The sequence below is a fragment of the Mus caroli genome, chromosome 1 (genome assembly GCF_900094665.2).
Source record: "Mus caroli chromosome 1, CAROLI_EIJ_v1.1, whole genome shotgun sequence".
In the NCBI taxonomy this organism is placed as follows: Eukaryota; Metazoa; Chordata; class Mammalia; order Rodentia; family Muridae; genus Mus; species Mus caroli.
The window spans coordinates 91,597,540-91,611,751 of NC_034570.1; positions in this window are offsets into that span (position 1 = coordinate 91,597,540).

Sequence of the window (14,212 nt, forward strand, 5' to 3'; positions counted from 1 at the left end):
GGGAATGGGTGGGTAGGGAAGTGGGGGGCGCTATGGGGGACTTTTGGGAGTAGCATTGGAAATGTAATTGAGAAAATATGTAATAAAAATATTAAAAATCCAAAAAAAAAAAAAAGAAAGAAAACAAAAGTTTCATTGTAGTCAGTTCTGCATATTAGCAGATGGTACTTCGACTGTGGTGATATTTTGAGTAAAGAAGCAGAAAGTTGTGAAATGGTGTTGACATAACAATCCAAAGAAGTAAATAATTAACTCTGCAGAAAGGCCATATGGTGCTTCATCAAAATGGCCACTAAATGTTTAAGAGCTGCCAGGGCTACTTTTGGTGTTCTTCAAGCAATGCAGTAGGGCTTTTTCATAGCTGATGGCTATGATACAAAATTTTAAAAGATGCCCAATTCAGTTAAACAAGTTTTCTTACGGCAGCCTTCCTACATATTAAGCAAACTTTGTCATTCATCATGACATTATTCTTGTAGCTTTTTCAACATAGAGATTTATATGAACTAAACTGGCTTCAACTTTATCTACATTTTATACGAGCAGATTGACTCTTTTGACAAAAATGACCAGTTCTTCCTGCCAAACTTCATACCGATTTCCCAAGCCAATGTTTCTTAGAAAACATTTTGACAAATGCCTTTATTCACACTGAAGAAGAAAGCAAGAGCTTATGAACTTCCTACTGTTCTCTGTCTCTGCTGCCATCTCTATAGGTTCACACTATAACACTTGCAACTATGCAGATACCAAAAGATAAGTTTTGGCCTGTGTATAGGCATATGATTTCTACTAGCTGATATAAGTGTGACATTAATTGCAGTTGATATCCTATACTAAATCAACTAAAGGTCACTTGGGTGCTGGGGAGATGGCTCAGTTGTCAACATGTGCTCAGCTTATAAGTGAAAAAAGCTGTAATTATACCCAGAACCAACATAAGAAGACAAATATGATGGGGCACAACTATAATCCTATGAATGGTGAGACAGGAGTTAGAAATAGGCAGGTCCCTATCCTAGCCTATATCCCCTTGAAGTTCTAAGTTACAGAGAGATGCTGTCATAGACAAATAATGAAAAATGCAAGAGAACTGACACTCAATGTTGATCTCTGACCTACCTCTACAACACACTCTATTCTACTTTATTGTATACACACACACACACACACACACACACACACACACACACACACACACACATCTGCTTTTCATTGTTACCCTTGTGGCAAGCCCAACACAGTGCATTAATACTACAGGACATTACTTCAAGGATAAATTATCATCTTAACTTCGCACATGCATAGAAAGTGAAATGAGTTTAAAAATATAAGCCAGCTCATTTCACTCCTTTTCTCTAAACTCTGTTGTTGCATTCTATGCCATGGAAAAGAATCATAGCTTCTTTTGCTATCTAGTGTACCACATTCCATGTCACTGGCATCATCTTATCCTCCTCTTTTAAGATGCACATCCCCTCCTTGTACCTCAGTAGCTTTCCTGCCATTCATATAATCCCTATTATCAGGCAATGTTTGTACTCCCTTCTTCTTACTGAATTTTTCATCTATTGTCCACACAGTTTACTTCTTATTTTTCTCTCATTTTCTTCCAGCGGCACTTGCTCATTGAGGTTGATCTGTTTATCACACTCACAGGTGCAGTGACTCTCTCTACCAATGTCTAAGCAGTTAACCTAGAAATATCTAGACACTTATTTTAGCATTTAGTTGTTAATTTATCAAGTAGTTTGAGTATTATTATTCTACATAATACCAACACTAACACTTCAGGACACAGAGGACACTTTGACATTTCCATGACTCTGTTGTCCAGGTATAATGCTTTTCCTTTGCTGCTCTGTGGGTAAGGCACTTTTACTAAGAACTAGAATTCCTTGAAAGAAGTTATATCTGCAAAGGCTGAATGGTAAGAACTATAGTAAGTTACAGTAATGCCGATCTAGAGGATAATTATCCTATCTCTGGCTAGCTTTAAAAGCTTGGATACCCTTGACTACTTTTATGTCATAATCACAATCTTGTGATAAACAAATGCAAACCTTTTGGAACCTATTAACTTAGGAGACAATTAGCTTCAATCAACCCAAAAACTAAGAATATAATCATTTAGTATCTAGGGACTTTAGAAAACCTCCACACATCTTGTAATAAGTACTCTCTGAAGTGCTAATTAAAGTATCTTAAACTTACCTTGATTTGACTTTCTTTGTTCTGTAAAAATATTGAACTTTAGGAAACAGCATTCCTGCTGGAACATGAAATTTGGGGAAGCCCAAATGAGTGTTCCTGGGCCATGGACAATTCAAATTGATCTAGAATAAACTGTCTTATTCTTTGTATGGTGAGAGTTGTGTTGTGAGTTTTGGCACTGTGCAGTCTGCGTTTGATCCCCAAGGTGTCCCCTGACTTCAAATTATCTGCTATGGTACACACACACACACACACACACACACACACACACACACACACACTGCCTGCACACAACAACATATGTATGTGCACACACACAAACACACATAGATACACACACTAAACAAAAATAAAAGCAAATGATAAAAGCAAACAGTAGGAAGGGAATGATGGGGAGCCTTTCTGCACCTGAATATAATATACATCATGCATATTCCAGCACATTCTCAGGGTAATTTCCAGAATACATTTGGATGCCTTTCTCAAAGGGGGTTTCTTGTAGTAAGTAGAGCCTATCCAAGAAGATCAAGGGATGTATAGATGTGGGAGAGGCAGGTAGATGCTTTGTAAGTGTCTATAAAGAATCATTCCTTTTGGCAAAATTCCTTGATCCTTTTTCCTCAGCTCACTAGCCTATTCCTCTAACTGGAAATTCTGGCCCTTTCTTAGTCACTTGCATTTTAAATGACTTGACCTTGTGTAGACCACCATAGGTACTATGAGTTCCTGAGTGCAATGCCCATTTCACACCAAGAAAATATTATTTCATATCACTCCTTCCAATCCCCCATCTTTTACATTCTTTCTACAACATCTTTGTTCATTTATGAAAGAAAGAGCGAGAGAGAGAGAGAAAGTAAGAAACAAAGAAAGAAAAAGGAAGGAAATAAGAAAAGAAAGAAGATAGAAAGAATGAAAGAAGAAAAGGAAGAAAGAAAGAAAGAAAGAAAGAAAGAAAGAAAGAAAGAAAGAAAGAAAGAAAGAAAGAGAAATAGAGAGAGAAAGAAACAGAGAAAAATACAGGAAGGAAGGAAGGAAAGAAGGATGGAAGGAAGGAAGACATAAATGTGAGGGGTGGACTGATTTGTCAGGGATGGTGTTAGTGCGAATGAATTCTATAATATCATGTTTTCATAGTGATGAGTTAATTGTCTTCTATCAACCCTTTGGACATTGTCACCCTTTCTCTAAAGTCACTCTCTTGCTTCTGCCATGCAGCTTCTTTGGCAAACTTGCTAGCTTTCTTAGGATCTAACTTAAAAAGACATGACTTCCTTATCCTTTTCTATCTCTTTCTTCTAGACAGCTACAAGATTTTCAGCTTTTCTTTCAAACTCTAATAAATAATCATTAACTCAGTCTTTATCTTTGTTTATTAGTAAGACTGTTTGGCCTCTCCCTTTCCCTGACCACCCCTTTCTCTTCCTCTGACCTCTCTCTCTCTCTCTCTCTCTCTCTCTCTCTCTCTCTCTTTCTGTGTGTGTGTGTGTGTCTCTCTCTCTCCTCTCTTTCTCTGCCTCTTTTACCTTGTTATCCTCCCTCTCCATGCCCTCAATAAACTTGATTCTATACTAGACCTATCATATGATTGGTACCTGGACTGGGGTACCTTCTCACAGGGCACCACAATATGTTTTATGAAACGTATCTAAAGGGTTCTCAGATTCTTTCTATAATTGTATCTAAGACTTTATTAATAGGCTTTGTTTTGCATAATTTAAGGTAACATGAGCTTCACTTGTGAAGAGAGCAGTAGGGGCTTAGAAAGTCTGAGCATTCTACTGTGACGACACAGAGAGTGCAGGATGGAACTGCACTTGATGTTCCTATCTGCCCAAGACCAGATCCAGAGTTCCAAACACAATTTTGTCCAGTGAAAGAAATGACCATAAAAGAAATGTGCTAAGCTGTTGACATGTGTTTTTTTTTGTCTTTATCAGTTGAGTGATGCCATTTAAGATCAGATTGCCAACTTTCCAATGAGCTATCTTTTCTGTTTGTGAGACACTTTCAAAACATGAACTGTGATTCAGAGCTTTAACTACAGACACTTCGTAGAGTAAAATACTCAATGAAACAAGATAGAAGGGAATGGAAACTAGGAAATGTCAGGAGATAAAGAGCCTAACACTACAGAATGTGATTGAAACCATTCACCAGCTGATAATTCCAGTGAAGGCAATCCTGTCAGGTGTCTCCAGAACCCCATTGTGGTCACATACAAATTCCTCAGCAACTGTTTGAAGACAATGACTTAATCCACCCGACCCCCCGCCAAAAAAACAAAACAAAACAAAACAAAAAAAAAAACAACCAAACAAACAAAAAACAACAACAAAAAAAAACAAAAGAAAACAAAAACCCACAGTTCTATTTGCATCTAAAGACAGCAGGGTTTCCTCTCTTTCCAAATACTTCAATTTCTTAGAGCCCTTGTGTCATGAACTGTCATGAGTCGGGGCAGAGAGAAAATCTCTGAACTTGGTGAAAAGCTTCTAACATTTTTGTATTTATTCATAAGCAGCAATAAGCAAATAAATGGCGAAATGGGCCCACACTCATTCACACACGCCCTCTTCACTAACCTTTCCGTCTGGCGGGCATGGCCTGGCTCAGGGAGCACGCAGGTGAACTAGACTCCTTCCCTGCTTTTCAAATTGAATCCACTGGAGTTAGACTTCAAGATGCATCCTTGTTACCCGAGTGGTGGATGTCCACGTGGAGTCTGCATGGATTGTCTCCAGCATGCAGTTTCTCCATTGGGCCCTAGGATCTGAGTGATTGGCCACGGCAGACCTGAGCGTTTAAGCTAAATTCAGCCAATTACAACAAGGGCATCTTATACTTTACTTCATGGGCTTTCTTTATCACCTGTAAGCACATACGCTCTCTATGACTTGGTTATCTGGGGCCGAGGGCACAGGCTGTGGCAGTCTGGGGCTGCAGACATGAGTTGTTCTTATCATTCGTGCCCACTCTCCGTGGCTTGGTTTTCTTGGCTGCCTGGAGGCACAGGGAGTGCAGCTATGGCGGGCTCAGGGCTGAGGCTGAGGCTGCGCACAGCATTTAACAACATAGGAAAAAAAATGCCTTCTGAGACCATGGTGTTCTTTACACCGTGTGCTATATTAAAATTTATTTTACTAAATCTTCAACTCTGCTTCATACTGACTTCTCCCAATATAATCTGTCTATACATTCTTCTTTATTGTTTGTATATAAACCAAAAATCTGGTTCAGTATGAATCAAGATTCAGTACCCTCAATCTTTGAGTACCCTCAAAGATTAAGGATACTCCTCAAACAAGTGACAATTTGTAGTCTTTCCTGAATAATTTTGAAGTGAAATCTGAGCTTGATGGACTCACTGCTATTTATTCACTGTGGTCTTTTGAAAGTGACTGCTGCTCTCAGTCCAAATCAAGATCAGACTACTGTGTGTATATGTATATATAGGAGTATTTTCTATCAAATATAGTTCAACTTATTTTCATGACAAGAAATTTAAATCTTGTAATCTTCCTAACACTGTAAAACATTTAAACCCTTCAGTATTCCCTTAGTTAGCACTAAGGCCTTGAATCTTTCTCAGCTTACAGTGGCTGACCCCTCCTTCCTCCTTTTCTTTCATCCCTATACTTTTGATGACTATTGAATCTCAAAAGAAGGGCTTGTACTACAACAAATAAGGAAAGATACAGCTGCCACCTTCCTTAGAATAAAAATCAAGTGAACTTTCTGTTTCTAATGCTAATTGTGTGCTGGTAAGCAAACCCCTTCCCCATTAAAAGTAAATTCACCTTGTGAAGATATTTACTTCAGTGGGAGTGATGGTCTACTTTTTCATTATCACAAACATATTTCTAACAATCATTTTCCATTTTCCTATGAAGTCCTTATGGTTTTTTATTGCAGTTTAAAATTTCATGTTTGATTTTTATCTAAATTACTGTGTATTCCCCTAGGACATTCTCTGAGATCCTATTTCTGGGTCCAGCAGTGTTCGTTTCTAGTTCCCCTGTCTCCCTAACAGCAGGTCACTTGTTTGAAACCTATTTTGTGCTATATCTGGAATCAGAAATTCATATTTGTCATTTTTATTACTTGTTGGTACAGATTTTCCATTTTATCCATGAAAAAATAAAAGGATTAAGAGCTCAGGCAGCTTCCATCTGATCATTGTTCATTTACCAAACAATACCATCAATATTTATTTTAATTATAAACTTGATCATATTAGCTTTCATTCTTCTAAGAGACAGATGAAGCATGCCTCTGGGTATTGGTGAGAGTGTTTATAGTGGATTAACTGAGTAAGTCAGGGCATATCTTGAATATGAGTAGTGATTATCATACACTGGAAACAGGTAGAGAGATGGATTGGTAGATAAGAGTATATATTTATCTTTTAGTCTATGCCTTTTTATTAGAAAATTGTGTTCATTGATGTTGAGATATTAAGGAATAGTTATTGTTGTTTCCTGCTACTTTTGTTGTTAGAGGCGGAATTATGTTTGTGTGGCTATCTTCTTTTGGGTTTGTTGAAAGATTACTTTCTTGATTTTTTTAGGGTGTAGTTTCCCTCCTTGTGTTGGAGTTTTCCATCTACTATATTTTGTAGGGCTGGATTTGTGGAATGATACTGTATAAATTTGTTTTTGTCATGGAATATCTTGTTTTGTTTTTTTTTCCATCTATCTTGAGAGTGTTGCTGGGTATAGTACCCTGGGCTGGCATTTGTGTTAGCTTAGGGTCTGTATGACATCTGCCTAGGATCTTCTATCTTTCATAGTGTCAGTTGAGAATTTTGGGATAATTCTGACAGGACTGCTATTATATGTTACTTGGCATTTTCCCTTTCTGCTTTTAATATCTTTCTTTGTTTTTGTGCATTTGGTGTTTTGATTATTATGTGAAAAGAGGAATTTCTTTTCTGGTCCAATCTATGTGGATTTCTGTAGGCTTCTTGTATGTTTATGGGCATCTCTTTCTTTAGGTTAGGGAAGTTTTCTTCTTCAATAATTTTGTGGAAGATATTTACTGGCGCTTTAATTTAGAAGTCTTTGTTCTCTTCTATACCTATTATCTGTAGGTTTGGGTTTTTCATTGTGTCCTGGATTTCCTGGATGTTTTGATTTAGGAGATTTTTGTATTTCGTATTTTCTTTGACTGTTATGCCATTGTTTTCTATGGTATCTTCTCTCTTCTGAGATTCTCTCTTCTTTCTCTTGCATTCTGTTGGTGATGCTTACATCTACTACTCCTGATCTCTTTCCTAGGTTTTCTATCTCCAGGGTTGGGTCCCTTTGTGATTTCTTTATTGTTTCTATTCCTGCTTTCAGATTCTTGATTGTTTTGCTTAATTCCATCACCTGTTTGGTTGTGTTTTCCTGTAATTCTTTAAGGAATTTTTGTGTTTCCTCTTTAAGTGCTTCTACCTGTTTACCTATGTTTTCATGTATTTCTCAAAGGGATTTATTTATGTTCTTAAAATCCTCTGTCATCATCATGGGATGTGATTTTAAATGAGAATCAGGCTTTTCCCATGAGTTGGGGTATCCTTGGCTTGCTGTGGTGAAAATACTGGGTTCTGATGATGCCAAGCAGCCTTGGTTTATGTTTCTTATGTTCTTACCCTTGCCTCTTGCCATCTGGTGGTGTCTGGTGTTAGCTAGTCTTGCTGTCTCTGACTGTTGCTTGTACCTCCTGTAAGATTGTAAGTCAGCACTTCAGGGAGACATGTTCTCTCTAGGAGGAATTTGGGTATGAAGAGTTGTGGCCCAGGGTCAGCTCTGGGTGCAGACAAAAAACAGAAGAATACTGTCCCCAGATGTTCCTTTGTTCCAATGTCCTGATGGCTCTAGGTGGGTCCCTCTTGGGCCAGGAATTTGAGCAGAAGTGGTGGTCTCACCTGTGTTCTCAGGAATGTCAGGACTCTTGGGAGACCAGCTCTCTCCAGGTGGAACCTGGGTAAAGAGAGCTGTACTCTCAGGTATGCCAGCACACTGGGAGATCTGTTCTCCCTGCCAGGATCTGGGTATCTGGGTATAGAAATCTATGGCACAGAGTCAGCTCCAGGTACAAATGGAAACCAGAAGGATCCTGTCCCTGGATGCTCCTTGGTTCCTGTGTCATGGGGGCTCTGGGCATGTCCCCCTTGGACCAAGTATTTGAGCAGAAGTGGTGGTCCTACCTGTGCTCACAGGTGTGTCAGAACTCCTGAGAGACCAGTTCTCTCCCCGTGGGACCTGGGTATGGAGTACTGTGGCAAAGGGTCAGCTCTGGGAGCAGTTGGAAACCAGAAGGCTATATTTATCTTTTAGAAGACCCAAGTTCAGTTTCCAGCACCCATGTAGAGGAGTGTGCAATAATCTGTAACTTTAGCTCCAGGATATCCAGTCCCTTCTCCTGGACTTTATGGAGACTCAACTCAAGTGGATATACCCATACTCAGACACATACATATATATAAGAATAAAAAGCACATAGCAAGCATGTTTTATAAATTGGGTAGCATGGAGAAAGCCAGCTGAGTAGTGGCTTCTAATGCACTTCTAATTTTTAGCTCTTTCTGGAGAAGGCATCTTTGACACCATGAGTTGATAAGAATTTGTCCTGCCATATATTTTTTTCTGTTTCATATTTTGTCAGAGCAACAAGAAGATACCAAAAGCAGATATTGTGACATTGTCTTTCATATGGGTCTGACAGAGATTAGGGAGGTTATTCTTCTCTTCTGTAGTTTATTTCACATGATTCAGGTGGTATTTGGATAGTGTGTTTTGTTAGGGAACGAGGGAATGGTTCTAATACCATTTCAAATCAATTCAGATCACAAATGACTATATTCCCTGATGCTAAGTGTCTCTGTTCCAAGCTCAATTAGATTGGCAATAAAGAAATGCTGTACAGGAGACAGCTTTATCAGAGTCCTTTCAGCAAAATATTGCTGGTGTATGCAATAGTGTCTGTGTTTGGTGGCGGATTATGGGATGGACCCCTGTGTGGGGTAGTCTCTGGATGGTCCATCCTTTCCTCTTAGCTCCAAACTTATTCTCTGCAACTCCTTCCATGGATATTTTATTCCCTATTCTAGGGAGGAATGAAGTATTCACACGTTGGCCTTTCTTCTTGATTTTCTTTTGTTTTGAAAATTGTATTTTGGATCGCTGGGTGGGGTAGTCTCTAGATAGCTCATCCAGAGCTTATGTCTCTAGCTACATATGTAGCATAAGATGGCCTAGTCGGTCATCATTGGGAAGAGAGGCCCCTTGGTCTAGCAAACTTTATATGCCCTAGTACAGGGGAATGCCAGGGCCAAGAAGTGGGAGTGAGTGGGTAGGGGAGCAGGGTGGGGGAGGGTATAGGGGATAGTGATAGCATTTGAAATGTAAATGAAGAAAATTAAAAAAAAAAGGAAGAAGGAAATGCTGTACAGCCAATAATTGGGCAGAGGGACACTGGGCAGGACCTTAAGGTGTAGGAGGGCTTTGAACTGGAAGAGACAGAGAACCACCATGACCTGCGAGAGAAGGCTGGTCATTAAGAGCTGCAGGAGAGAAAGCCAACCATCCATGAAAAATTTGGCTAAGTAGTCAATGGCCACTTCCAGGATTGGGCCTGGGGTAACAGGGGAGGTTTCAGAGTCTCAAGAGTAAGCAGAGGGGAGCATTTATAGCAGGGGAAGCTTTAGGTATGTCCAGCCTTTGAGCAAGTTGCAGCATGTCAAAAGTTTACTCTATGTGTGTGTGTGTGTGTGTGTGTGTGTGTGTGCATGTGTGTACTTCATTCAAGAATCCAAATTGCTCCTTGGCCAGTGCACTGGTGCCATCCACAGGGAGCCAAAGTGGTGTAGCCAATTACTGCTACATGCTACAGTGACTGTTTCTTGTTGAACATCAATGCATCATCTCTGTTGCCAACACCCTTTACTTCATTGTATATGCACTCCCAAACTTGTTTCTTTTTTTTTTAAACATAATCTTCCTGTGGTTTTAGTTGTCTATTTAACACATACCTAGACACACTGGCAAAAGGGAAATTCAGTTGAGGAATCTCCTTCAATAGCTTGGCTCTAGGCCATTTCTGCAAGTCATTTTCTTGATTAATATTTGATTTAGGAGGGTTCGGTCCATTGCTGGTTGCCATCCCTTGGAAGTAAGAACTAGAATATGTAAGAAAAGTAGCTAAACAAGCCAGAGGAAATGTAACAGTGTTAATCCATGGTTTCTATATCAGTTCGTTCCTCTCAGTTTTTGCCTTGAACTCCTGTTCTGGCTCCATTTAGTGATGAAATAGAACTTAGAACATAAAATAAAACATTTCCTCCTTGGTTGCTTTTGGTGTTTTCTCAAAACAACAGAGATGTAAACAATGGCATACCCCAATTATAATACACATACAGGTATGTAAAATTTTTCTCAGCAGAGATTAACATGTGAGCTAACCTAAATTTTCATGGTTGACTACTATGCACATTGAAAGAGTTAGTATGATTTCTGAGAAAAATAAAGAGATCCAGATGTCATTCTAGTTGCTTGGTAGCTACCAGCATGTTTGCAATCTAATATGCTTTTCTTTGTATATTTTTATTCTTAAAATTATTTCACCTATACTTGAAATTAATCATGTAAAGTTTGCCTATCAGGAAAGATATTTTTTTCTGAGTCACTGTGATGGCTTAATGGGTAAATGCACAGGCTACCACATCTCACAGCCCAAGTTTGATCCCCAAGAAATTCGTGGTAGAAAGAGGAAACCAATGTCACACTTTTCCTCTAACTGTGTCATGTTCCATACACACAAATAAATTATTATTTTTAAAAAGACTATCTTCTAATCATATTTTAATTTCCTATGAAATTTCCTATGACTTAATTCCCCAGTCTCTGCATTATTTTTGCATATGCTTAATTGCTTTGGGAAAGATGAGTTTGTGGTTTGTATGTATTAAAAGTTCTTGTTCTGCTGAGGAAAGTTTAAGATTTTCCTAGTACTCACATCTAATTAGCTGTGAGACCATTGGCATTTCTGTAATACAACTGAGTTTCAGTGGCAAAAATGTTGAAATGCATAGCCAACACAGAGTCACAAAGAAGGATATCATGGCCTTCCCACAGCCTGGTGGGACTCATCTGTCCACCCTGATGTTTGAGCAGTGATTCATCACCACACTAATAAGATGATTCTGAGTCTGTAATCTGATCCAGGCTCTTAAAAAATATCTGCCTTTGACTTTGTCACCTGGATGTTTTTAATTTTGTCGATATCTCTGTGACCCACATGTAAAGTCAGAATCTCACATTTATAATGAATAATTAGCTTTGATAAAAAATGAGCAAGTGGCAACATAACCATAATGTTCTAGATATGTCATATAATCCCTTGTTTATTACAAATATTGTTTATATTCTTTTGATAGGAGGTAGGTTCAAGTGGGGGTAACCACAAGGCATGCTTACATGGAAGAAAAAGAATAGTAAATTTCAGATGGGCCAATCAAGGGCCCCAGAAATGGAGTATAAAGAAAACTAGATAATAATTGTTAACTCTAGTTGTGTCAGTTCAAACATCTTCAGAGATTTCTTATTCCTGAGGTCATTAATGGATTGACTGTCATCCTTGTTTCTAGTGAAATCTTCAGCCCTAGACATGTCTAAACATGTATGAGACCCTAAATTCTTGCATTTCGTACATCCACCTATAGCAGGCTGAATTCTATGCAGAATGGCCTTACCAGAAATGCATACCACCTTTAAAATTTTTAAAAATATTAAAAGAAATATTTTATGACTTTTATTTTAGGATGGGAGAGAGGTTCTACTCATACATCCTCACCTGTGTCAATGTCAGAGGACAATTCTAATCTTACAAGACCCAGTTATGTCCTTCTATAATGTAAAATTTGGGAATCAAGTTCAGTTCTTTCTGGTTGACAGCAAGCATCTTTACTTGCTGAACCCTCTTGCTGACCCACATGCCTCTTTGCTGGAAGTGCCCACCATAGGATGGTGCAAGTAAGTGTCAAAAAAAGGAGAAGAGGCATATACTCTTCACAAATACAAGGGGTAGGGCTGTCACAGTTTCATACACTTTGATCTTTTCCTTTCATTTTTATTGTTTTTTATTATTATGTTATTAGATATTTTCTTCATTTACACTTTAAATGCTATCCCCTTTCTCAGTTCCACCTCCAACCTTGTCCCCATCCCTCTGCTCACCAACCTACCCACTCCAGCTTCCCAGCCCTGGCACTCCCATATACTGGGGCATAGAACCTTCACAGGTCCAAGGGCCTCTCCTCCCATTGATGATAGACTAGGCCATCCTCTGCTACATATGCAGCTAGGGTCATGATTTCCACAATATGTTTTCTTTGGTTGGTGGTTTAGTCCAACCAAAGTGTTTGTGTTCCTTGCTAGTGTTCATTGGATTTGGCGATGTGATTCTGTGTCCTTTATGAATTCTTCTCTTTCATAGTCACAAAACCCAAAACTCCTACTATGTCCATACAAGAAAAAAAAATCATATACTTCTTCATAACACACTCAATACCTAGAAAACTTTAACATTTTTATCACAAAAGTAAAGTTTTTCTTCCTCTCTTTTTCCAACAAAGCTCTTGTGGATTAACTGACTTTTCCATGCTTGAGGATTCTCTGAGAAGAATGCTATACACCAAGTTGCAGAAGATTATCAGACATTGGGCATACTGCCTATTATACAAAGGAGATAAATCTGAAGGCCATGGCACTATGCATATGCATACCTTCTCATTATTTCTCAATCAAGCAAAAAGCATTTATTCTGCAGAAATATCAGCAAATGAGGGTAAGCCATTCTTTCCAAATGCTTTTGCATATTATTTGAGTATGAAACCTTCCTTCATTGATTCTCAGACCTTTACAGCATTTTCAATTTATCAAGTCTAAGTCCATACAAGACATTATTTGACTCTGAAAATAGCAAATAAATAAGTAACAGCAACAAGGAAGGAAGGAAGGAAGGAAAAAAGGAAGGAAGAAAGGAGGGAAGAAAGGAAGGAAGAAAAGAAGTGGGCCTACCTTTCACAAGATGTACTGGTTCAATACTTGTGAAAGATACAGTATGAAGATTGCTGCCACTTCATTGAAAATGTAAGCTACATAGTGAATTCTAAACCTGCCTGGGGAGAGTAACAATTAACATGAGTTATGCTCTGGAAGCAAAGAGAGCTGCTGCCTTCAGCTGTGTACCTGTTGGTGAGGCCATGTGCTCCACTACAAAGTGTATTATATACACATGGTTTTAAGTGCAGTGTGTGTGGTATACATGAAAATAAATACATGTGAGAAATTTATTCAAAATATAAAGATTTTTTATCTACAATTATATTTAGCTTATTTATAGACCTTAGTAGGTTATAAACAAAATATTCATTAGTAAATTATTTGAATATTGTGCTGCTCTAGTTTTATTTCCTTATCATTTTATACTCAGGAGATTCATGACCTCATGTGATGAGCTTCTACAATCAAGGATATTAATTACATTTATATGTGTATGCATACATATATTTTTTAATGTTTTTTTAATTAGGTATTTTCATTATTTACATTTCCAATGCTAACCCAAAAGTCCCCCATATCCTCCCCCCACACCCCTACACACCCATTCCCACTTTATGGCCCTGGCGTTCCCCTGTACTGGGGCATATAAAGTTTGCAAGTCCAATGGGCATTTCTTTCCAGTGATGGCCGACTAGGCCATCTTTTGATACATATGCAGCTAGAGCCAAGAGCTCCGGGTACTGGTTAGTTCATAATGTTGTTCCACCTATAGGGTTGCAGATCCCTTTAGCTTCTTGGGTACTTTCTCTAGCTCCTCCATTTGGGGCCCTGTGATCCATCCAATAGCTGACTGTGAGCATCCACTTATGTGTTTGCTAGGCCCCAGCATAGTCTCACTAGAGACAGCTATATCAGGGTCCTATCAGCAAAATCTTGCTAGTGTATGCAAT